Here is a 26,338-nt window from a genome sequence, read left to right as displayed (position 1 = left end):
ACGAGTTAGGTCTCTCCCAGCTTTTATTTACTGCTCTTTACTCATTATGAAGAAGCTCATGAAATAGAAACTGAGCTTGGACAGCTCCATATATCAGAAGAGAACATTAGACAGGAAAAGGTTTTGCAAGGACTTGTCAAGTATTCTCTGAACAGAAAGGAAACAGCCTGTCTCCTAAGAATGGTCTGTCTGCCATCACAAAATCCAGTACCAAGAACTTAGCCCAAATCACCCTCAAAATTAGTCACATCAAGGAGCTGAGCCTAGTTATATCATGAATCATATCTTCAACAATGATACTAGCAAAACCTCCTTTTTACAAACCAACATTCTTTGGGGACTTGATGGTCTAATAATAATAATAATAATAGCAGTAACATTAATAACAATAATACCTAACTTTCAACAAGCACTTATTTGTGCCAGGTACTTTTTCTGAGGCCTTCATTATTAATAGTAATGTAAGTTAGTATTTATATTCAGAAAACTAAGATCATGGCATCTGGTCCCATCACTTCATGGCAAATAGATGGGGGAACAGTGGAAACAGAGGCTGATTTTATTTTTCTGGGCTCAAAAATCACTGCAAATGGTGATTGCAGCCATGAAATTAAAAGACGCTTACTCCTTGGAAGGAAAGTTATGACCAACCTAGATAGTATATTAAAAAGCAGAGACATTACTTTGCCAACAAAGGTCCGTCTAGTCAAGGCTATGGTTTTTCCAGTGGTCATGTATGGATGTGAGAGTTGGACTATAAAGAAAGCTGAGCTCAGAAGAACTGATGCTTTTGAACTGTGGTGTTGGAGAAGACTCTTGAGAGTCCCTTGGACTGCAAGAAGATCCAACCAGTCCATCCTAAAGGAGATCAATCCTGGGTGTTCATTGGAATGACTGGTGTTGAAGCTGAAACTCCAATACTTTGGCCACCTGATGTGAAGAGCTGACTCATTTGAAAAGATCCTGATGCTGGGAAAGATTGAGGGCAGGAGAAGAAGAGGACGACAGAGGATGAGATGGTTGGATGGCATCACCGACTCAGTGGACATGGGTTTGGGTGGACTCCAGGAGTTGGTGATGGACAGGGAGGCGTGGCATGCTGCGCGGTTCATGGGGTCGCAAAAAGTCGAACATGACTGAGTGACTGAACTGAACTGAACTGAACTGAATGATATGTGAGTATTAGCTAGAGGGACATTAATTTACTTGAGCGTTCAGAAGTTATAGGTACTTTCAGTCCAGTGAAAGTAGTGGGTTTTGTTGGTTGCATTTTATAAACAGCACTGTGTTAGGCTGTGTGAAAAGAGAAAACTAAAACCTCTGACCTACTCTAGATCTTCTCTACAGTGAGACCCCTTCAGGGGCTAAAACAGAAAGGAATGCTTTGTGAGAATCCGGGGACCTTGTCTGGGCTCAACCAGAAAGGGGCCCTGGTTACTCCTTTCCTTTGTTGGCCGTGGGAAAGGAAGGGGGAGTGGGAACCAGCAGTTGTGCCAGGCACGTGCCACAACCTTGCCACTTCCACCTCAAGACATCCCTAACTGTTTGAAATAGTGTCTTCTGCCCACTTCTAAGGAAGGAGTGGCTATTTCCATGGGAAACAAAATTCCACAGTGGCAAGAGCACAAGGTCTAATCTGGTTCTAAAATTAGAACCGCACCAACAGAACAAAGATTTTTGTGTGTATGTTCTGGTCATCATCCGAAACACTCACACACAGTGCTCATATTGTTCAAAGCAAATTTCATTACCCACAGTCCCAGCCATGGGATGCTTTTTAAAAACCTTCTTTGTTTCAGATTTGCTGAGTTATTCAGACTGTTAAAAAGCTAAGTGCATGTAAGAGCTCTAAATCAAGTCATCTGTCTAGAATATTTCCTTTGAGGAAAGTTCCCTTTTTCTTTCTATCTCTCACCCTCACTACCCACCCCCCCACCCCCCCACCCCCACGGCCTTTTTTTAGAATAAAAAGACTTCAAAGGGTAAATTGCTTTATTTTTCCTCTAATGGTATCCTGGAAAGAAGAGGCAGCCTTTTGAAATACATGTCTCTCTGTGAATGCCAGGAAAAAAAAAAAAAGTTCATAACTGTTATCAGCTCCTGCCATCAAAATTCTTTTAATTTAAAGAAGTATTCAGCTGTCTAAAATTAGGTTGCGGACTCTAGGGTTGCATATCTTGTGAGTGGGATTTCTTGGTGATATAAAACAGCATTTGAGAACTGATATGCAACTTGGGAAGGGAAAAGTATGGACGATGAAGAGTAGAAGACGCAGTGAGTTGGGAGAGAAGGGAGGATGTGTGCCTGTATAGATGACATGGATTAGAAGTGGGAGGGAGCTGTCTACAGAGCAGAAATTCAGTGACTTCCATTTCAGACAGGTCAGAGAGCTGTTGCTGCCTCCATCCATAGGTTTTGCTAGCAGTGTCTAAAGTGAACATGCCTTTAAGCTTTCTCAACCAAGAGATGAACTTCTGAAAAAATATTCACCCCTTCTACTCAGGCCATCATTCCAATTTTCTCTTGTAGTCGTTGTTTTATAAAAATCATGTCCTCCAACACAGGAGTCCTCCACCTTGACGCTACTGACATTCTGGACTGGATAATTCTCTGCTGAGGGGGCTGGGCTGTGCACCACAGGATATTTTTCTGCACCCCTGACCTCTCTCATGCAGGTAGCACCTCCCCTCGCCCAGGGCAACCAGAAGTGTCTCCAGATCTACTGAGTATCTTTTTGGAGACAAAACCACCCCCAGCTGAGAACCCCAGCTCTAACCTAATGAACTACAAACTGCTGAGAAAAACACAAATTGCTGAGAAAATCTAATCAGCAGACAGAAATCGTTGCCATTACTTTTCTTAAAACCTACACAAGGATGGAAAATGACCTCTAATTTTTAACTGGAAACAGATCAATCTTTCTACTTAAATATGAGGATGATAACAAGGCAGAGCTTAGCTCTGTAAGAAGTGCTGTGAATTTTTTTTTAAATTAATTAATTTATTTGGCTGCACCAGATCTTAGTGGCAGTATGTGGGATCTTCGATCTTGGGTGAACTCTTAGCTGCGGCACGTGAGATCTAGTTCCTAGATCAGGAACCGAACCCTGGCCCCCTCCCTGCATTGAGGGCATGGACTCTTAACCACTGGACCACCAGGGAAGTCCCAGAAGTGCTGTGAGTTTTATTTGTGATTTTTAATGTAGGATAAGTGAACACAAGTCAGTCACAACTGGTTATTTTTAGTTGTTGTTCAGTTGCTCAATGGTGTCCGACTCTTTGTGACCCCATGGAGAGCAGCACACCAGGCTTCCCTGTCCTTCACTGTCTCCTGGAGTTTGCACAAACTCATGTCCATTGAGTCAGTGATGCCATCCAACCATCTCATCCTCTGTCACCCCCCTCTCCTCTTGCCCTCAATCTTTCCCAGCATCAGGGTCTTTTCCAATGAGTCGGCTCTTCACATGAGGTGGCCAAACTATTGGAGCTTCAACTTCAGCATCAGTCCTTCCAATGAATATTCAGGACTGATTTCCTTTAGGATTGACTGGTCTGATTTCCTAGCTGTCCAAAGGACTCTCAAGAATCCTCTCCAGCACCACAGTTTGAAAGCTTCAATTCTTCCGTGCTCAGCCTTCTTTATGGTCCAACTCTCACATCCATACATGACTACTGGAAAAACCATAGTCTTGACTAGACCGACCTTTGTTGGCAAAGTGATGTCTCTGCTTTTTAATACACTGTCTAGGTTTGTCATAGCTTTTCTTCCAAGGAACAAGCATCTTTTAATTTCATGGCTGCAATCACCATCTGCAGCGATTTTGGAGCCCAAGAAAATAAAGTCTGACACTGTTTCCACTGTTTCCATTTGCCATGAAGTAATGGGACCAGATGCCATGATCTTAGTTTTCTGAATGTTGAGCTTTAAGCCAACTTTTTCACTCTCCTCTTTCACTTTCATCAAGAGGCTCTTTAGTTCTTTTTCCCTTTCTGCCATAAGGGTGATGTCATCTGCATATCTGAGGTTATTGATATTTCTCCCGCCATCTTGATTCCACCTTGTGCTTCTTCCAGCCTGGCATTTCTCATGATGTACTCTGCATAGAAGTTAAATAAGCAGGGTGACAACATACAGCCTTGACATACTCCTTTCCCAATTTGGAACCAGTCTGTTGTTCCATGTCCGGTTCTAAATGTTGCTTCTTGGCCTGCATACAGGTTTCTCAAGAGGCAGGTAAGGTGGTCTGGTATTCCTATCTCTTTAAGAATTTTTCACAGTTTTTTGTGATCCACACAGTCAAAGGCTTTAGGGTAGTCAATGAAGCAGAAGTAGATGTTTTCCAGGAATTTCCTTGCTTTTTCTATTATCCAACGGATGTTGTCAATTTGATCTCTGGTTCTTCTGCCTTTCCTAAATCCATTTTGTATTTCTGGAAGTTCTCAGTTCACGTATTGTTCAAGCCTAACTTGAAGGATTTTGAGCATTACCTTGCTAGCATGTGAAATGAGTGCAGTTGTGCAGTAGTTTGAACATTCTTTGGCATTGCCCTTCTTTGGAATTGGAATGAAAACTGATCTTTTCCAGTCCTGTGGCCACTGCTGAATTTTCCAAATTTGCTGGTATATTGAGTGCTGCACTTTAACAGCATCATCATGTAGGATTTGAAATAGTTCAGCTGAAATTCCATCACCTCCACTAGCTTTGTTTTAAGGCCCAAATGAGTTCACACTCCAGGATGTCTGGCTCTAGGTGAGTGATCATGCCATCATGGTTATCCAAGTCATTAAGACCTTTTTTGTATGGTTCTTCTGTGTATTCTTGCCACCTCTTCTTAATATCTTCTGCTTCTGTTAGGTCCTTACTGTTTCTGTCCTTTATTGTGTCCAGCTTTGCATGAAATGTTCCCTTGGTATCTCTAATTTTCTTGAAAAGATGTCTAGTCTTTTGATTCTACTGTTTTCCTCTATTTCTTTGCATTCTTTACTTAAGAAGGGTTTCTTTTCTCTCCTTGCTATTCTTTGGAACTCTGAATTCAGATGAGTGTATCTTTCCTTTTCTCCTTTGTCTTTCAGTTCTTTTCTTTTCTCAGCTATTTGTAAGGCCTTCTCAGACAACCATTTTGCCTTGTTGCACTTCTTTTTCTTGGGGATAGTTTTTGTCACTGCCTCCTGCATAGTGTTACAAACCTCTATCCACTGTTCTTCAGGCCCTCTGTCTATCAGATCTAATCCCTTGAATCTGTTTGTCACTTCCACTGTATAATCATAAGGGATTTGATTTAGGTCATACCTAAATGGCCTAGTGGTTTTCCCTACTTCCTTCAACTTAAGTCATAATTTTGCAATAAGGAGCTCATGATCTGAGCCATAGTCAGCTCCAGGCCTTGTTTTTTGTTGACTATATAGAGCTTCTCCATCTTTGGCTGCAAAGAATATAATCAATCTGATTTCAGCATTGACCATCTGGTGATATCTACGTGTAGAGTGACTTTTAGGAAGAGACACAATGATGAGAAGAGATTCAGGGCAGCAGCTGGAACCCAGTTCACTCATTTTACTCCTAGGGTCACCATTCAATAGGTTCCATGAATGTGTTACCCTTAAATTGTGGATCATAATGTCACCTTGTGAGACCACACAAAAGATTCACCCACAGACACAGCATGAGAGAGAATCTCCCTTTTTCACCTTCATTTAGACTAAGCCTCTGTCACCTCTGTGGCCCCACTGTGCATGGCCCTGGTGTCAATCTCTTGTCAGTAACTAAAGCAATTTTATTGCCCCTACTCTGTCCTTTTGTAACACATACTGTTCATCTCCAAAAGCACAGTATCCTCAAAACCTAGAGATTGTGTCTTATTTCATTAGGACAATGTTGGGTAGGCTCTTAATAAATGATAGATTAAGCCTTTGCAAAATCAGTCTAGGTAAATTCAAATGGCCACAGAGTTTCTATTGCTGTATAAAGTTACTTCCAACAGAAAGTTAATACTCTAGAGCTGAAGTTGTCTAAAATTTGTTGGAACTTATAAACACTGATAACATCTTTTCCTCTGTATATATTTTGTGAATAAACACAAAGCAAATAAAATGGCTTCCAAAATGTATCCATGTGCACACCCAAAATAATTACATAAAACACACATATATGTGTGATTTATGTGCCTACATATATACTGTGAATATATTTCATAGGTTGTGAGGGTAATTTGTGTTTGAGCATTATTCATTTGGGCTAATCAATATATATTGAAAGATATACTTATGAATAATAGGATGACAGTTCACGAATAACCATCTTTTTATGCAAGACATTGTTGAAGCATCAAATAAACGTTTCTTGTAAAAACACACACTTCCCCCTCATATCTTGCATTTACTGACATCTCAAATAAACCCAGAGAAATAAAGTACTAGACTGCTGGGAAATCCCTGTCACTTTTTTAGAAGTTTCACTAGAAAAAACTCTGGTAAACTGTAAATATGACAGCAAATTTCAACAGAGACTGTCAAGTACTACACATGTTTCATTAGCACAAGAAGCTGAATTGGGAATCTGCAAGACTGTGACTGAATTAATAAGCCTGGCTTCCTTTTGTGTTGCTAGTTCCTTCAGGGCATGCTAATAATGGGCCTCCTTGTTCTGCTCCAGATAGGGACTGTCGAACAACAGTTATACTAAGACGTGAGATGGGAAATGGCCTCTGCACTCTTAGGTTTTTCAGCATGCTGTTAAGGGTTTAATGGGCTGCATGGTCGGAGTGACCCTTTCTACTAAGGGATGCTTTCTGCCCCTCCAGGGGAGCTATGTACCCCACCCAAGTGACTAGGGGGAAAAGTGATAAAGTTACCTCTGAAAGTAAATCATCTTCGTAAAATGTTTCTTTTGGAGAATGGATTTAAAGCATGATGGCAGGAAAGCTCCGTTTGGTACTGGACTGGTATCTCATGGTCTGCACTGAACCATGAGAGCTTCCATCATCCAGGTGGATGGTGAGTCAAGCACAGGACAGGGGTCCTCCTGCCCCACAGTGCGAAGCTGAAACAAAAACAACAACAATTTGTTATGTGATGTATCACATTTCTTGATTTGTGGATATTGAAAAATCCTTGCATCCTTGACATAATGATCATGGTGTATGATCCTCTTAATGTATTGTTGGATACAGTTTGCTAAAAAAAATAAATAAATAACAAAGCAAAACCCAACAACCAATCCCCCCACCACCACCTCTGTGCAAAAACCATACAGTTGCAGTTATGCACAGAAAGAGCACACTGCCTCTAGATGTAACACTCACAGCAGTAGGGATAAGGCATAGCAAGGAAACTCTAGAAATGCTGACTGCATGGATGGATGACTGTATTCAGGAAATACCCCTGAATCTTTTTCAGAATAAATTTATTACAGGAAAAATCAAGCTAACAAATCAAGCATCCACATTACACAGAATTCATCTTTATGCTTTTTAAAACTTTTATGTTCCCCTAAGACATTAAAAATGCAGTTGATTAAACAGTGCAAGAAATTTTCTTCCTTTCTCTGAATTTTTAGTATTTTTCTGAAATAAGCATGTATTTCTTGTTTAGCAGGAAGAACAATAAAAATTATTTTAGGAACCCAGTTTAATTTACAAAAGTGGCATTTCCATGTATACTTTTTGAAGTAAATTATTCTTGGAGTTTTAGAGCTAGCTAGCTTCACTTTTGGTAGCAGCTGTGCTTTGCCTTGCCTGACTCTGCAGCCTTTTTGTGGGACAAGAAAGCCGAGGGTCCAGGAAAGGTGAACAATGTACATACCCACAGGACAGATGTGACTAGAACAGGTGGACTCGCAAGCTAGGACTCCTTTACTGTGAAGGACACAGTTAAATGAAAGAGACAATGGGGCTGAATGTAAAAGACAGTTTATGCTAAACTGAGTTACTGGACTCTAGAGTGTCTCTATTGTTATCAGATAAATTTATGCCCCTCTTCAATGTCTTTGGATGTCCAGACATATGTGTGACTTCAAGTGGTAAATAACAGTACTATCACCATCATATTCATTAGCAGGTACTTGACTTGAATGCCTGAAGCAGTTATAATTAAGCTTTTCCTTGGGAAAAATTTCAATACTGTGTTCAGCTTTCTGTATTGTACTTGCCAAGCTGTGTCTGCAGCCATATTATGTGGTACAAATCAATTCACCACCACCTCCAGCTTGGAGTTTTCATGGGGAAGAAAGCAATTAAGAGTTAGAGCAGGTGCTGCTTTGACTATTAATTATAAACCCTGTGGAACACATTGAAATGTGCGGTATAATTCTGAGAAATATCTCATTCTAAATTGGAAACTTTTTTTAAGGAGACAGCCTTAGGCAAATTCAAGGTGTAAATATTTTATTGAATACAATAAAAATTTGACACTTTCTGAAACTTAGTTTATGAAAGGGCTCAATTCTATTGAATGACTCTGGGAATAGGTAGGAGGTTGTGACGGATTCTGATCCAGCAGAGTATTAAATATTAATATCAGCATTAAAAATTTTGTTAGTCATAATAAACTTGGGATAAAATAAATGTAGACCAAGGACACACAGAAGAGTTCTATTGTCCCTGAAGAGTGCAACTCTGGGGTGGTCACAGCCTTAGGGTTCAGGCAACAATAGAATGAGAGGTTGGGATACTACAGTGTGGCCGGTGGGACTGGTTCCTTCAGTCCAATGTAGGAGTCATGAACTTGAGCACTCTGGCCCCAGGAAGCAGCTTATAGTTGGAGAAGCATGAGATGCCCAGGCCCAGAAGACCAGTTATTAATGAACACAGTACTTTGAGAATACACTCTACCTCTCCCCTACATCATTGGAAACAAGCCTTGTTCAAAAGGCATAGTATTTACAAGGAAGTTAGAGAGTGTCTCAAACACAAATAAGAGTCCACACCAGAGTGACCCAACACCCTAAGTAAATAGACAAGCTGAGAGAGACAACAAAACTCATAAACAAAAGAATCAAAATAAGTGAAAACAAGAGTTGATGGAGGAAAGAGATGTAGGCATTAAAGGAAATGTTATTATGAATAATATCTTCAGAGGGAATACAGAGATTGTGTGTATGCTAAGTCGCTTCAGCTGTGTCTGACTCTTTGCGACCCTATGAACTACAGCCCATCAGGCTCCCCTGTCCGTGGGGATTCTCCAGGTGAGAATGCTGGAGTAGGTTGCCATGCCCTCCTCCAGGGATCTTCCTGACACAGGGTTCGAACCCGTGTCTCTGTCTCCTGCATTGGCAGATGGGTTTTTTACCACTAGCGCCACCTGGCAAGCCCCACAGAGATTACATGTCTGTAAAACAAAATCAGGTTATATGAACAATCATCAGGAAAACTGAAAATTAAAATCACCACTAGTGAAAGAACCATTTCAATAGATAGACTGAGAGTGAAAGACAAAGCTTAAAAGCAACACTGTAGAGGATGGAACTAAAAAGGTGAGAAGATAGTTCAAAAGAACAAAAATATGAAAAATAGGAAAGTGAAATTAAAAGACTTAGAGAATATTTCTAAAATTACAACATCTATCTTTAGGAAGAGAATAGAAAGAAGAAAGGGAAGAAAATCATCTAAAAATTTTACAGGAATATTTCCCTGAGTAGAACTATAATACCACATGGTTAGATTTTATTTCTACTCTATATATCTATATCAGTAATTACCATAAAATAATTCACTTGCTAATTACTCTCAGAATGGGTAAAAAACAAAACCAAGGTGATTCAACTATATGCTCTTACAAGAAATACAAACATGACGTAGAAAGAAATCTTGGGGAAAAATCTTTGAAAAAGACTTATAAAGCAGATGGTAACAAAAAACCCTGCAGTGTGACATTATATTAGACAAAATATAATTCAAAGCAAAAAAAAAAAAAGCTTCAAGAGAAACAAAGATGGTATATTTCATATTCTGAAGAGGTACAGTTGTCCAGGAAATTATAACATAAATCCTAATGTAGCCAATAAATTGCCTGAGTTATATAAAGCAAGACCTGGAACAAGTACAAAGAAAATTTAAATTCACAATGCTAAGGGGAGATTTTCAAATATTTCCCACTAAAATTGCATAAGAAACTTATGGGATTCAAATGACATAAGAAACTTAATTCAGTATGCATATATGACTGGTTTAAAAACATTTACAAAGACACCCAAATTATACACTTCTATATATAAAATATATAACATACTTTTAAACATACATAGAAGATTCCTAAAACTGTCCATGTATTAACACAAAGAAACTCTTGACAAATTCTGAAATTCCTAATCTAGCAAACATTATACAGACCACACTCATTGACTATAATGCAATAAAATCAAAACATCAAAGAAACAGAAACAAAAAACAATCTAAAAGCAATCCAATAGGATTTTAAAATTTCTAAATCCTTTTTCAAGTGAAAGGAAAAATTTAAATAGAAATTGCTAGTTACTCAGAATGGAACCACAATAAGGAAAATATATCAAAACCTGCAGCATATTATCTTCTTATTGCTAAATTCAGACTTAAATTGAAGAAAGTAGGGAAAACCACTAGGCCATTCAGGTATGACTATATCAAATCCCTTTTGATTATACAATGGAAGTGACAGATTCAAGGGATTAGGTCTGATAGACAGAGTACCTGAAGAACTATGGACAGAGGTTCAGAGGATCGTAATATTGTACAGGAGGCTGTGATCAAGACCATCTTTAAGAAACAGAAATGTGACAAGGCAAAATGGTTGTCTGAGGAGGCCTTACAAATAGCTGAGAAAAGAAGAGAAGCGAAAGGCAAAGGAGAAAAGGAAAGATATATCCATCTGAATGCAGAGTTCCAAAGAATAGCAAAGGGAGATAAGAAAGCCTTCCTCAGTGATCAATGCAAAGAAATAGAGGAAAACAACAGAATGGGAAAGACTAGAGATCTCTTCAAGAAAATTAGAGATACCAAGAGAACATTTCATACAAAGATGGGCATAGTAAAGGATAGAAATGGTATGGACCTAACAGAAGCAGAAGATATTAAGAAGAGGTGGCAAGAATGCACAGAAGAACTATACAAAAAAAATCTTAATGACCCAGATAGGCATGATGGTGGGACCACTCACCTAGAGCCAGACATCTTGGAGTGCAAAGGCAAGTGGGCTTTAGGAAGCCTCACTACAAACAAGCTAGTGGAGGTGATGGAATTACAGCTGAGCCATTTCATATCCTAAAAGATGATGCTGTTAAATTACTGCATTCAATGTGCCAGCAAATTTGGAAAACCCAGCAGTGGCCACAGGCATGGAAAAGGTCAATTTTCATTCCAATCCCAAAGAAAGGCAGTGACAAAGAATGTTCAGACTACCGCACAGTTGCACTCATTTCACATGCTAGCAAGGTAATGCTCAAAATTCTCCAAGCTAGACTTCAACAGTACGTGAACCGAGAACTTCCAGATGTTCAATCTGGATTTAGAAAAGGCAGAGGAACCAGAGATCAAATTGACAACATCCATTGGATCATAGAAAAAGCAAGAGAGTTCCAGAAAAACATCTACTTCTGCTTCATTGACTATGCTAAAGCCTTTGACTGTGTGAATCACAGCAAACTGGAAAATTCTTAAAGAGATAGGAATACCAGATCACCTTACTTGCCTTCTGAGAAACCTGTATGCAGGTCAAGAAGCAACAATTAGAACCAGACATGGAACAACAGACTGGCTCAAAATTGGGAAAGGTGTACATCGCCCTGCTTGTTAACTTATATGCAGAGTATATCATGCAAAATGCCAGGCTGGATGAAGCACAAGCTGAAATCAAGATTGCAGGGAGAAATACCAATAACCTCAGATATGCAGATGATACCACCCTTATGGCAGAAAGCAAAGAGGAACTAAAGAGCCTCTTGATGAAGGTGAAAGAGGAGAGTGAAAAATCTGGCCTAAAACTCAGCATTCAAAAAACAAAGATCGTGGCATCTGGTCCCATCACTTCGTGGCAAATAGATGGAGAAACAGTGGAAACAGTGACAGACTTTATTTTCTTGGGCTCGCTGCAGATGGTGATTGCAGCCATGAAATTAAAAGACGCTTGTTTCTTGGAAGAAAAGCTAGTATCAACCTAGACAGGATATTAAAAAGAAGAGACATTACTTTGCTGACAAAGGTCCTTCTAGTCAAAGCAAGCTATGGTTTTTCCAGTAGTCATGTATGAATGTGAGAGTTGGACCATAAAGAAAGCTGAGCACTGAAGAATTGATGTTTTTGAACTGTGGCCTTGGAGATGACTCTTGAGAGTTCCTTGGACTGCAAGGAGATCAAACCAGTCAATATTTAAGGAAATCAATCCTGAATATTCACTGGAAGGACTGATTCTAGAGCTGAAGCTCCAATACTTTGGCCACCTGATGCAAAGAGCTGACTCATTAAAAAAGACCCTAATACTGGGAAAGATTGAAGGCAGGAGAAGAAGGGGACAACAGATGGTTGGATGGCATCACCAGCTCATTGGACTTGAGTTGGAGCAAGCTCCAAGAGATGGTGAAGGACAGGGAAGCCTGGTGTGCTGCAGTCCATGGGGTCACAAAGAGTTGGACATGACTGAGGATTGAACATCAAAGGAAAATATACAGAATTCAGTACTCTTATTGGAAGATAGGGCAGGATTCCTCAATGTACAAAGGCCTGAAAGCCAACTAAACTGGTTTATGCAAATAGAAAAACCTAGTGGTTTATGTAATTAAAGGGTCCAGGGTAGACTTCAGGTATGGTTAGATCCAAGTGCTCAAAAAATATCATAATTTCCCATTTCCTCAGTGTTGCTTTTATTCTCAGGTAAACTCTCCTCATATGACTGCAGAATAATGGTCAACTGCAGGGCCTGGTATATATATATTCTCAGTTCAGCAACCCCAAGAAGAAGAAAGCCTTTTGCCCAAGAGACAAGAGTCCTCAGACTCACTCCAATGTGTGATCACTTTGAATAAGGAGTGGATCTGCCCCACTCAAAACAGAAATACTAAGTAAGGATTGGTAATAAAAAGAAACAATTTTATAGGAAAGACTGAAAATAAACTAAGCTTGTACTCAGTTAAAAAGATAAAGTAAATCCTGAGAAGTTAAAAAAAAGCAACTGAGCAAAATGTTATAAAAAGATGAAAAAGTAATGGAATTTATGAATAAAACAAAAACTTACTACTTTAAAAAGTAGACAAATCTTTGACAAATCTGGCTAAGAATAAGGGTGGAAACAAACACAAGCAAAATTAGGATTGAGAAGAATCAAAACTCAGGACATGGACTTTTAAAACTGTAAAAGAATACTTTTTATGGCTTTGTTTTAAACATAATTAAAAAATAATTGAAAAAATGATTTTCTATGAAAATAAAGTTAATCAAAATAAGATATACACCTGACATGAGAAAATACACTCTCCCCACCACATACCCACATCCTGAAAAGAGCAGTCAAAGGTATATTGCCAATAAATGCCACTAGGTTTGAAGTTTTGACGAGTATAGTCTACCAAACTTTGAAGAAAAGATACCTCCAATATTGTATAAACGGTTTCAAAGTTTAGAAAAGTAGATAATACCTCCCAGTTCATTTTATGATTTTAGTATAATTCTGATGGCAAAACTAGGGCAAAGAAAGGATGAGGAAATGGTATGCAAATCTCACATATAAACAAAGACACAAAAGTTCTAAATAAAATATCCACAAATAGGCTCCTGTATTTAATAAGAAAGTTCCTTGAGGTATATGGATTCAAGATTTCCATATAAATGTACATAATATTATATTCACTGATAATGACTGATAGATAAATATTTCATTGAAAAATTCCTATTTCCAATAGAAACAAAAGGTAAATTGTTCAGTAATGTCCTAGTAAGACCTATGCAAGACCTAAATGTAAAAATCTATAACATTTCCAGAAAGGCATGTATGGCCAGCTGAATAAGCAGAGGTAGTCCAAGGTCCTGTAAGAGAAGAGGAAGTTCCATCATCTCCCATTAACCCTCTGAGCTTCTAAAATCAGCTGCTACAGACAAGGAAGTTAATCTGAACTTGTGGGGTATCTTCTGTTGCCTAAGGCTCCGCTGGGTTCTTCTGGCAGGTTCTTGTTCAGCATGTTACCTCTTTTCTGTATCAAACTGCTTTGTTCTTCCCCAGAAAGCAAAGTCTCTCCTTTCTCCCCTCCATTATTCAAGGCAGGTCTTATAAAACAAAATTACCTTTCTCAGATTTTCTGCTTTCCAAAAGTTGCGTGCCCATTTAGGAGGAAGAGGGTACCCCAGAAGCTGCTTTCAGGGACAAAATGATTCTCCATTCTGCACCCTGTCACTCCCTCACCCTTCTGAAGAGTAAGGGAGGGAAGAGGGTGGAGAGGCCTAGTTACCCTGCTGAGCTCTGTGTGATGCTGTTAAGGCCACTTCTGTATCTCTCAGTCATTCTCTGTCAACTCTGCCAGGCACACTTTGTGGAAGGAAGCACTGACATGCAAAGCATCAGCCATCCTATGGACCTTAAGTCCCATCTGCCACCCTTGAGGTCTCAAACCTAGTTCTAGCTCTGACCCCACCATAGATAGAAAGGATGTCATCAGAGCAGAAGAAAAGGATCTGGGCTCTGCTTGCATTTAGGTAACAATTCCTCAGCAACTCCTCAACAACCTGGGAATGATACTTTGGAGAAACTCTGTCCACTGGGATAAAAGTTTGTTTGTAATAGTCATTAATAGTCACTGTAATAGTCACTCCTTGGCTGCCCTGACTAGTTGATCCTCATTCCTCTAAGTTTTCATTCACTTTCTTACCTGCTTCTCCACTGTCTTTCTGAGCCTCTCTGACCCCAGCCACACACAATGCCCTTCCTATTTTTTGTTTTCATTTTTGTTTGTACTTAGGCTTCCTTCCCATCCCCCACCCTTTTATTCTGCGTCACTGCTGCTGCTAAGTCACTTCAGTCATGTCCGACTCTGTGTGACCCCATAGACGGTAGCCCACCAGGCTCCCCCGTCCCCGGGATTCTCCAGGCAAGAACACTGGAGTGGGTTGCCATTTCCTTCTCCAATGCATGAAAGTGAAAAGTGAAAGTGAAGTCGCTCAGTTGTGTCTGACTCTTCGCAACCCCATGGACTGCAGCCTACCAGGCTCCTCCGTCCATGGGATTTTCCAGGCAAGAGTACTGGAGTGGGCTGCCAGTGCCTTCTCCGATTCTGCATCACAGCCTAACTCAATTCACAATTTCTTGGCTTGGGGCCAATAAAGATACTGGCTTTGGAATCATCTATCCTCCTTTCCTCCTACCTAATTCTTTTCTCCAGCTCCTGCCCCACTTCAGGTCCAGTATTTTCTGGGATCAAAGAGCCAGCACAGGGAGAGAGTTGCAGGGGACACATAGGGGTGGCAACTCAGATCCCCCTAGGGTCCAGGCAGGTGATAGGAGCTTGTGGATGGGCCAGATGGCAAGCTGGCAAGCACATGTCCAATGAAAGGGGGCAGCTGCTACTCAGCTCCCCTGATTATTGCCAGGTTGGAGAGCAGGCCTAGAGCTGCCAGGGTTCTCATTTTTAAGAAGCCAGAAATATCTTTGTTATCAGAAGCAAAGGCTGCCCAAATACTGTGTAATTCTTCAGTTAGACCTGGAAACCCTCTGTAGTGCAAACTCATAGCTTACTGAAAATAGTTATCTTCTACCTGGGGAATCGTACCAAACAAAACAGAGAGCAGATGGGTGTCCAACAGGAGGGCTGGCCCCTCCTCCCTTTCCTCTCTTGGGACAGACTAGTCCAACCACTGATATCCACTACGCAGTTATGGTGCATGTCAGGCCCTGTGTTAAACTTTTTACATGTGTCATCCCAGGGAATCCTCACAATAACCATGGAGGCAGAGCTGCAGGATAGCAAATAAAACCATAGGACTCCACCAAATTTGGAATTTTCATGGGACATACTTACACTTACTTGTTTTCCTGAAACTCAAATTGAACATCCTGTGTTTTATCTGGTGAGCCTACAGGAGAGGTGTGTGTTTGTGTGTGTGTGCTCAGTCATCTCCGACTCTTTTCGACCAAGGACTGTAGCCCATCAGGCTCGTCTATCCATGGAATTTTCCAGGCAAGAATACTGGAGCAGGTTGCTATTTTCTACTCCAGGGAATCTTCCAGACCCAGGGATTGAACTGCGTCTCTTGAGACTCCTACAGTGGCAGTCAGATTCTTTACCACTGGGCCACCTGGGGTTTGATTAAATTTTGTGTAGCATGTGTTTGTGAACACTAGTGTATCCTGCTGCATTTCTCAGACTTGTCAATTATATGTCAAAAATTATAACAGCAAATGCCCTTTTAAAAAGTGTCCTACAAATAATTAGTATGAAGCTTATATATGAATAATTTATATACATGCAAATACATATAGTAATACGTATACATACAAAAACATTGTACTTAATATAGGTATGTGTGTGTATACACACATGAAGTTGTTCATTGTTGTTGTTGTTTAGTCACAAAGTTGTGTCCTACTCTTTCGAGATCCCATGGACTGTAGCCTGCCAAACTCCTCTGTCCATGGGATTTCCCAGGCAAGAATACTGGAGTGGGTTGCCATTTCCTTCTCCAGGAGATCTTCCCAACCCAGGGACTGAACCCAAGTCTCATTACTGTGCTGTGCTTAGTCAGTCAGTTGTGGCTGACTCTTTGTGACCCCATGGACTGTAGCCCCCCAGGTTCCTCTGTCCATGGGGATTCTCCAGGCAAGAACACTGCAGTGGGTTGCCATGCCCTCCTCCAGGGGATCTTCCCAACCCAGAGATCAAACTCAGGTCTCCCACATTACAGGTGGATTCTTTACCATCTGAGCCACCAGGGAAGCCTGAGTCTCATTAAGGTCTCTCTTAATATCATTTACAAAAAAGGCTGATCCCTTGTGAGTTGCTCAGGGTCACCCAGCTAGTAAAGAATGGAGTCAGAAATCAGGATTCAGACCCAGATTTGTTCCCTTCCTAAGCCCATACTTACTCTCTGTACTAGTATTTTCAAACTTTGGTTCACCCATATAGTAAGCCCAGGGGTTAGGGAGTAATTCCCAAATTAATTAATTTAATTTCTTAAATTAATGACAATTTAAAATGCTAGTTATACAGATAAAAAGTTGGGTCCTGATTTGAATAACCAACTACAATAAAACATTTATGAGACATTCTGAAAAATTTCAACATGGACTAGATATTTAGTTATATTGAGAGATTAAATGTAGTAATGAAATTGTGATTTAGTTTTTATTACCAAGTAGTCCTTTTTAAGAAACACATGTTGATATATTTCCAACTGAAATGATATGGTGACTGGGACTGGCTTCTAAATAAGATATAGAGAATAAATTAAAGGTAAAAACAAAACTGACCATAAATTGATGATGGTTGAAGCTGGATGAAGCCAGACATCCTGGAATGTGAAGTCAAGTGGGCCTTGGAAAGCATCACTACGAACAAAGCTAGTAGAGGTGATGGAATTCCAGTTGAGCTATTTCAAATCCTAAAAGATGATGCTGTGAAAGTGCTGCACTCGATATGCCAGCAAATTTGGAAAACTCAGCAGTGGCCACAGGACTGGAAAAGGTCAGTTTTCATCCCAATCCCAAAGAAAGGCAATGCCATAGAATGCTCAAACTACTGCACAATTGCACTCATCTCACACGCTAGTAAAGTAATGCTCAAAATTCTCCAAGCCAGGCTTCAGCAATGGCTGAACTTCCAGATGTTCAAGCTGGTTTTAGAAAAGGCAGAGGAACCAGAGATCAAGTTGCCAATATCTGCTGGATCATTGAAAAAGCAAGAGAGTTCCAGAAAAACATCTATTTCTGCTTTATTGACTATGCCAAAGCCTTTGACTGTGTGGATCACAATAAACTGTGGAAAATTCTGAAAGAGATGGGAATACCAGACCATCTGACCTGTCTCTTGAGAAACCTGTATGCAAGTCAGGAAGCAACAGTTAGAAGTGGACATGGAACAACAGACTGGTTCCAAATAGGAAAAGGAGTCCGTCAAGGCTGTATATTGTCACCCTGCTTATTTAACTTCTATGCAGAGTACATCATGAGAAACGCTGGGCTGAAGAAACACAAGTTGGAATCAAGATTGCCGGGAGAAATATCAATAACCTCAGATATGCAGACGACACCACCCTTATGGCAGAAAGCAAAGAAGAACTAAAGAGCCTCTTGATGAAAGTGAAAGAGGAGAGTGAAAAAGTTGGCTTAAAGCTCAACGTTCAGAAAACTAAGATCATGGCATCTGGTCCCATCACTTCATGGAAAATATATGGGAAAACAGTGGAAACAGTGGCTGACTTTATTTTTTTGGGCTCCAAAATCACTGCTGATGGTGATTGCAGCCATGAAATTAAAAGACGCTTACTCCTTGGAAGGAAGGTTATGGCCAACCTAGATAGCATATTTAAAAGCAGAGACATTACTTTGCCAACAAAAGTCCATCTAGTCAGGGCTATGGTTTTTCCAGTGGTCATGTATGGATGTGAGAGTTGGACGGTGAAGAAAGCTGAGCGCCACAGAATTGATGCTTTTGAACTGTGGTGCTGGAGAAGACTCTTGAGAGTTCCTTGGACTGCAAGGAGATCCAATCAATCCATCCTAAAGGAGATCCGTCCTGGGTGTTCATTGGAAGGACTGATGTTGAAGCTGAAACTCCAATACTTTGGCCACCTCATGCGAAGAGTTGACTCAGTGGAAAAGACCCTAATGGTGGGAAGGATTGGGGGCAGGAGGAGAAGGGGACGACAGAGAATGAGATGGTTGGATGGCATCACTGACTCGATGGACATGGGTTTGGGTAAACTCCGGGAGTTGGTGATGGACAGGGAGGCCTGGCATGCTGCACTTCATGGGGTCGCAAAGAGTCGGACACGACTGAGCGACTGAACTGAACTGAACTGAACTGAAGCTGGGTGACAGTTGTATGTATGCACTACTTAACCACCTCTATCTCTGTCCTTTGGTACATGATTAAACATTTCCATTGTATAGAATAAAAATAAATTATAACCTTTTTGTAACAATGATTGCAACCAAAAGCTGTGTTCATAAAATAGATTAGTTTCTCAAGTCAACATTTTAAGGTCCAAGTGCTCTTTGGGTTTCTTGAGAATTGTATTTTTTTGAAATAATTACATAGAGTTTTCAAATTTGAGAAATACCAAATGCTATTTTATTGGTGTGTGCTGTGTTAAGTTGCTTCAGTTGTGTCTGACTCTTTGCAACCCTATGGACCATAGCTCACCAGGCTCCTCTGTCCACAGGATTCTCCATGTAAGAATACTGGAGTGGGTTGCCATGCCCTCCTCCAGGGGATCTTCCCGACCCAGGGGTCAAACCCATGTCTCTTAAGTCTCCTGCATTGGCAGGAGGATTCTTTACCACCAGCGCCACCAATATATACAAATGTAGCAGATATACTCCCAGGATTTTAGGGGTTATGGAAATCTATTTCTTAGAAGTTAAAGAGGATTAAGTCTTTTTTGGGAGGGAGGGTTTCACTTCTGTGGGTGGGTGGTAACATCCACTCTGTGCAGTCATGTAGCTAGTTGTACACACCTCTCACATACGATGGAAGGAATTCCAAGACCACTTTCAGTAAACTATGTCCTGAAAGTATCCGCTGAGCCAGTGTGGCAAGACTGGTATATCTCCTCATCACCCAAAAATGTTGGGCAAAGTGACAATGACTGCGATAGGCTCTGACTTGTGTGTAAGCTCAGAGGAGGTTACTTCTTTACCTCCTTTACCATGGATGGATTCTTTACCATCTGAGCCACCAAGGAAACCTGAGGGTAGGCTCTTATGTATCCTTATAATAACAAAAGCAATGAAAAGCAAGTCAAAGAAACAGTTCCAAATGGAGTCAGAATTGGCTTTTCCCTGCAACAGAGAGACTGAGGAAATAATTTTGTAGCTGAAGCATTTTAAAATATTCAGTGGGGGAAATATGTAGTCCCTTTAAACATTTTTTTTTTAATCTCTTTCTTTGGATTAGACGTCTAAGTTTCTTTTTTTCCCCCCCTTTAAATGTATGAACAATTTTTAGAAGCCTAATCAGGTTATTAAGAAGAAAAACATTTCAATGCACAAACAGATAACCTGCAAATACGGTGAGGTGGGATGGCTGAAAGGAGAGGAAAAAATTATCTCAGCTGACCAGGGAAAGGAAGCTGGGCACGAGCCAGATAGCTTGAGATCCTATGTCTATAATATTGTGCTTCTTAGGGTTTATTTTTTGTTTTGTTTCTCTTTTGTTTGTTTTGTTTTAAACACAGGGACTGTTGATGCTGAGTATAACAATAGCCTTGAGTAGCAAGAAGAAGGAGTTTGGAGAAGGGAGCTGGCCAGTGGCTGCTTGGCAAGGATTCAAGATCATGAGATTAGCAAATTTCCAAAAGGAATCTGCTGCAGTTAAACAAGTCTGCTTCACCACCGCCAGTTTCTCTGCCATGATTGCATTTGGCAATGGGCTAAAGGCCCTAGGCATTCATTCTGCAACAATTCAGGGAGGTAGACAGTGAGTGGACTCCAAATGGAGCCAGGGAGCCCCCAGTCAAGCAGGGAGAGAAGTGCATGGAATACGCAAGCTTCTAGGGATTTGAGGGGAGGAACAGACTGGCAGTGTGACAAGGAGTCTGCTCCATTGTCACAATAATGCCACCATCTTGACCTGAGCATGGAGGTGAGCTGCTTTCTATCTCACTCTTTGCCGGGTATGGGGAATCTAGAATTGGTAGGTGTGTGCTGACACTCAGAGAGGGACAGGGCTTATTGTGAAGACAGTGGAACAGGACAGAGCTTGGGTCGCCAGGGAATAGAGAATGGTGTGTCTTTCAGCTGGAAGTTCCAAAGGACATATGTAGCCTTTCTTGCAAGATTCAGAGACAGGCTTTCCTGTTAGAGCAGGACTAGACACCATCTACAGTGGTGATTCTTAAATTTTAATATGTACATGAATCACTTGGGGATCTTGTTCAAATATACTCTGGGGCAGGCCTGAGACTGCATTTCTAAAAATTTCCCTGACGATGCTGGTGTTGCTGAAAAAAAAATGCTCTGACCAAATTGCCAAAATCTAGAATACGCCCAAGGAAGATTTTTGAACTGAGAAGAAGTCAAAGACAATCAGTAAACTAATTTTACTTGGGGCCTAAGTATGACCAGAATTGGATTAAGCAGCAGTCTTTGATAGATTAAGGTTGCGAAGGGTAAAAATTGGCCCTAGATGCTTGCATTTCTTTAGCATTTGCTCTAATGACAATCAATTTGTAAACATAATATATTTTTATGTCTACATTTAGTTCATTTAGAAAAGAGTTAAGTTCTTTAGAAAAAAACAATGCATACATGCCGTAAATATATATATTTACTGAATAGACACAAACAAGTGAATAGGCATTGTACATTCTGACTTAGCCATTATAATGGGAAATACTTCATATCAGGTTGAAATGCCATAGCTGTAGCTTCTCCCGGTTCCTCTCAGTCTCTACATTCTATTTTGGAGCTACCGAACAGAGAAGCAGTGAGAGGGTATCTAGCTCCTTTCTGGGTCAAGGCCTCTTGCCAACAGCCCCTTGCCAAGATCAAGGAGGGGCCTTTGCCTCTGGAGCTGCAGGCACAATGGTCATCCTCTGCATTCCCTACATCCTCAGCATCCTCTGCATCTCTGAATGAAGAAGCCAGGCTGAGCTCTTCATCCAGAGGGGAGGGTGCATCCTCACTCCCTTGAGGCCTTTTTCCCTTTCTCTCCTGCCAACTCCACTTTTCACCTCAGCAGTTACCTCTCTCTGACTTTCTATGTATTTACCTGATAATATATTATCTACCTTCCCCCTGTAGGTTGTGAGCACAGGGACTTCTTCCACTGCTGTATCCCCAGGTCTGAGAAGACACCCAGCATAAAATGGTGCTGGATAATTATTTGTCAAATGAATGAGTGAGTGAGAGAATGAAGTGGGCTCATCGTGAGGTTTCACCTTCTCTTCCCTTCACATGGTTGTCTGAGATGACTTCTCAGTACCTGTATACACACTAATTCCATGCAGGCGTCTCCCCCACTAGTACATTAGTCTTGCCCAGACTTTCTTCTGCTCCAGCTAGAACCTCCTTCTGGATCAAGCTGTTGTCTTCCACACCCACCCTTTCACTCCACTTCTCACCTTTTCCACCCACCAAGCCTTCCCAGCTTTAGAGATGAGGATACCCTTTAGCTTAACCCTTTATCTGGCCAAAAAGAAAATAATAATAATAACTTTGATTTCTAGTGTCTAATCTTTTGGAAAAAAATAAGGAAAAAGAGAGAATAAATGATCAGGGGAGAGCATTTTTCAAAATTTACTGTTCTCAGAGGAAATAGGGTAGAAAAAGTTGGTGTGAAGGACACACAGGAAATACAGTATTCATCTAAAGAAACCACTCTTTTATTTTCAAGATAAATTATTATTTTATGACTTAAGTTTTAGAGCCTTCTCCTTAATTTTATTTCCTCAGCTGTGTTTGCTGAGCTGTTGTCTATCCCAGTCTCCTCTTGGTCTCTGCAGGTGATGGCTTTCATGCCCCCATGCCTTGCATAAAGCTATCTGTGTCTTCTTACAGTTCCTAGCATGTACATCTCAAAAATGGAAATGTTCCATGTCTCTCTATAAAAGTCTCTGTCTTTAAAAGTCTAAAGCTGGAAGTGGCTGATATATAATACAACCAGGAAGAGTGATTTGTTAAAAAAAAATTATAATTCCTGTAACATTTAATTGCTCCTTTCACGCTGCTGTTTCCACCACATCCCTCTGTCCTAATAAATATTTAGATATGGAAATGTACCTTCACAGATGCCCTAGTTACATTTCCTCATAAATATGCATCTGTTAGCTTTGGGGATTTGGTTGGGGAAAGAGCATCTGTCTTGTGGAAGGAAAAAGTCTCCAAATGATTTCCCTAAATGAGTAAAAGTCATGATGAACTCTTTGTCACCTGGACCTCCTGCCCAGCATCTCTCCTCGAAGAGCTAACTTTTGCCTCGGTGTCTAAGCGCATGAGGAGATGCAGTGGGAGCAGGTGTTGGCCACCCTTGCAAAGAGGAAGATCAGGTTCAAGGAGAGAACAGCTCTGCTCCCCCAGTGCCCGCGTGAGGTGCTTCACGTGTATTTATTTGCTGACTTCTTAGAGGCGCTCTGATCTGAGAGTTACTTTCTAGGGGAACCATCCAAGCAGCAATATCTGTGTTTAAACATGATTTCTTTACACATATATCCCCCCTGGGAATTGCTGGAGCCTTAACAAAGACCACCCACATCGCCATGCTGGCACGGGTCCTCCATCAGCCGCCACCTGCCTTATCCAAAGATTTCAGTTAGACGAGTGAAAGCCTTCTACCACCAGCAGCCAAGCCGACCACCAAGTCAAAATTAGCAAGACTTGATAGAAATTCTACTCAGCCAAGGAGAAATTCCCTCTGTGATCCTCCACCATTACATTTTAATCAGTAATATAATCATGTTAGTTTTAAAAAAGAAAGAAAAAGTCAAAACTTTGTAAAAGTCATCTTTGCTTTCATAAGAGATGGTACTGTTTGCATCTTTCTCAATGATGAAAGTAGCCTAAGTGTTGACTTTTCCTAAGGAATGGAAACATTTGCATTAGAATCTTTTAGGAATAGAATGCAAATACTCCAAAATTGTGGTCTAAGTGCACAGTCCTGGGTGTACATCAAAGTCCCAAGTTCTACTGCAGCCTTACCATGGGATCTCAGGCTCAGACTGCCCTCAGCCAGTGGTCTCCAAGGACAGGGGCACAGGGGCTTCAGTAGATAATTCACTGCCAGGGAAATAAAAATGTTTAGAATTTCTATTTTTATATATTTCATCGCATCATCTAAAATAGTACTTATTATATTGTTGTTGTTGTTCAGTTGCTTGGTTGTGTCCAACTCTTTGCGACTCCATGGACTGCAGCACACAAGGCTCCTCTCCTCTACTTTCTCCCAGAGTTTGCTCAAACTGGTGCCCATTGAGTCAATGATGCCATCCAATCATCTCATCCTCTGCTGCCCCCTTCTCCTCCTGCCCTCAATCTTTCCCAACATCAGGGTCTTTTCCAATGAGTCAGCTCTTCGCATCAGGTGGCCAAAGTTTTGGAGCTTCAGCATTAGCCCTTCTGATGAATATTCAAGACTGATTTCCTTTATGATTGACTGGTTTGATCTCCTTGCACTCCAAGAGACTGTCAAGAGTCTTCTCCAGCACCACAGTTTGAAAGCATCAATTCCTCAGCACTCAGCCTTCTTTATGATCCAACTCTCACATCCATATATAACTACTGGAAAAACCATAGCTTTGACTATATAGACCTTTGTCAGCAAAGTAATGTCTCTGCTTTTTAATATGCTGTCTAGGTTTGTCATAGCTTTTCTTCTAAGGAGCAAGCCTTTTAATTTCATGGCTGCAGTCACCATCTGCAGCGATTTTGGAGCCCGAGAAAATCAAGTCTGTCACTGTTTCCCCATCTATTTGCTATGAAGTGATGGGGCCAGATGCCATGGTCTTAGTTTTTTGAATGTTGAGTTTTAAGCCAGCTTTTTTGCTCTCCTCTTTCACCTTCATCAAGAAACTCTTTAGTTTCTCTTTGCTTTCTAACATTACAGTGGTGTCATCTGTATATCTGAGGTTATTGATATTTCTCCCAGCAATCTTTATTCCAGCTTGTGATTTATTATATATGCTCAAAATATATGTAACATGTTTAAATATATATACATATATTTGAAATATACATAATATCCTTTATTTTGTATGGTTAAAATATACACTTAACTCTATCATTTATAAATAAGTAAGTAGTCGTGTTTTGGGGTCCACGCTCAAAAACTGTTAGACAGGGGTGTGTGACTAAAATTTTGAAGGCCAGAGACCTAGCTCACAGGCAGAGCCTCTCAGTGGTCTGCTTCTGTCTGGCCTGTGTCAGTTAATTCTCTCTACTTGTCATCTGACCATACTACATGCTTCAGTGTTTCCCAGTTCCCTCGGGAAAACCACATCTCTTAGGTCTGCAAGATTTGGTTTTTTCTTCCAAGCTCCTTTCTCTCCATCATCCTCACTCTACTCTACACCCCAGCCTCTCTTTCCCAAGGATTTATCAATTTCCCCAGGAATTCTCCAGGCCAGAATACTAGAATGGGTAGCCTTTCCTTTCTCCAGGGGATCTTCCCAACCCAGGGATCAAACCCAGGTCTCCCACATTGCAGGCAGATTCTTTACCAGCTGAGCCACCAGGGAAGCCCAAGAATACTGGAGTTGGTAGTCTATCCCTTCTCCAGCAGATCTTCCCGACCCAGGAATCGAACTGGGGTCTCCTGCATTGCAGGCAGATTCTTTAACAACTGAGCTATCAGGGAAGCCCCTCTTTCCCAAGGCTTTACACATGTTGTTGCTTCTCCTGGGATGTGCTCTTCTTCCTCCTAATCAATATGTGGACTCAGTTTAGATGTTATGGCCTTGGACCCTAAAGACTAGCCTAGGTGTCCTACCAGGGTGCTGCCATAATGCATAATAACTCTCTTTTCTCCAACTACACAGTAAACTCTTGGAGGGCATGTTTATCTGGCTTGTCATTGTAATGCTAATGCATAGCAGATAATAGATATGTCAAATATAAGTGGAAACCATTCCATTGTTATGTTTCTAAACAATGAAAGTTAGTCCACTTTTAATGTTTAGTTCCCTTCTCCCCACCTTTTATGATCTCATAGGAAAAACAAAGGAATTCAGTTTCCATATTTCCAAATGTACAGTCCCAGAGAATTAAATTGTATGATGGAGAGGGAATATGTGAATGAATCTCTCATTCAGGCCACCACATCTCATCAAAGGACATTTTGACCATTGAAAGAAAAAGAAAAGGAGCAATGGAGGGACCATTTTCATCTACTTGGAAGTGAATCTTAGAACATGTTCTCTTCTCTCTTCAACCTCAAATACAAGATAGAAGTTATAATCACTTGGTAACACTGAGTTGACCACTATTCAGCACATAGCCTTTAATACAGAAAGGTCATTTAAAAGGGGAACAATAGGGTCACTTCCCTGCCAACAACAACTTATAAGAACACAAGATAGACAGCCTCAGTGTCCACCCAGGGTGGAGACAGCTGCTCTCATCCAAGGCATTGTCATGAGTTTCTAGTTTATATGGGAGACTGGAGCAGAGGTTATCAAGTACCACAAATAACATATCACGTATCAGTCCTAGTTAATCCTGAATGTTATTCCATCCATGG

General features: G+C 40.7%; 1 long non-coding RNA gene across 1 annotated transcript in view; it reads right to left on the bottom strand.

Moving 5' to 3' along the window:
• LOC145517780 (uncharacterized) overlaps window positions 1-26,338 on the bottom strand; it is a 75,031-nt gene that overhangs the window by 21,751 nt on the left and 26,942 nt on the right. The window contains exon 2 of the long non-coding RNA XR_014062324.1: window positions 6,852-7,039. This is a non-coding gene — a long non-coding RNA (uncharacterized LOC145517780). The remainder of the gene's footprint in view (window positions 1-6,851; window positions 7,040-26,338) is intronic.

The sequence above is a fragment of the Giraffa tippelskirchi genome, chromosome 8 (genome assembly GCF_054371585.1).
Source record: "Giraffa tippelskirchi isolate mGirTip1 chromosome 8, T2T-mGirTip1v1.2.pri, whole genome shotgun sequence".
In the NCBI taxonomy this organism is placed as follows: domain Eukaryota; kingdom Metazoa; phylum Chordata; class Mammalia; order Artiodactyla; family Giraffidae; genus Giraffa; species Giraffa tippelskirchi.
Note: the sequence above shows the minus strand (reverse complement) of the source record. Positions and strands in the feature narration are given on the sequence as shown.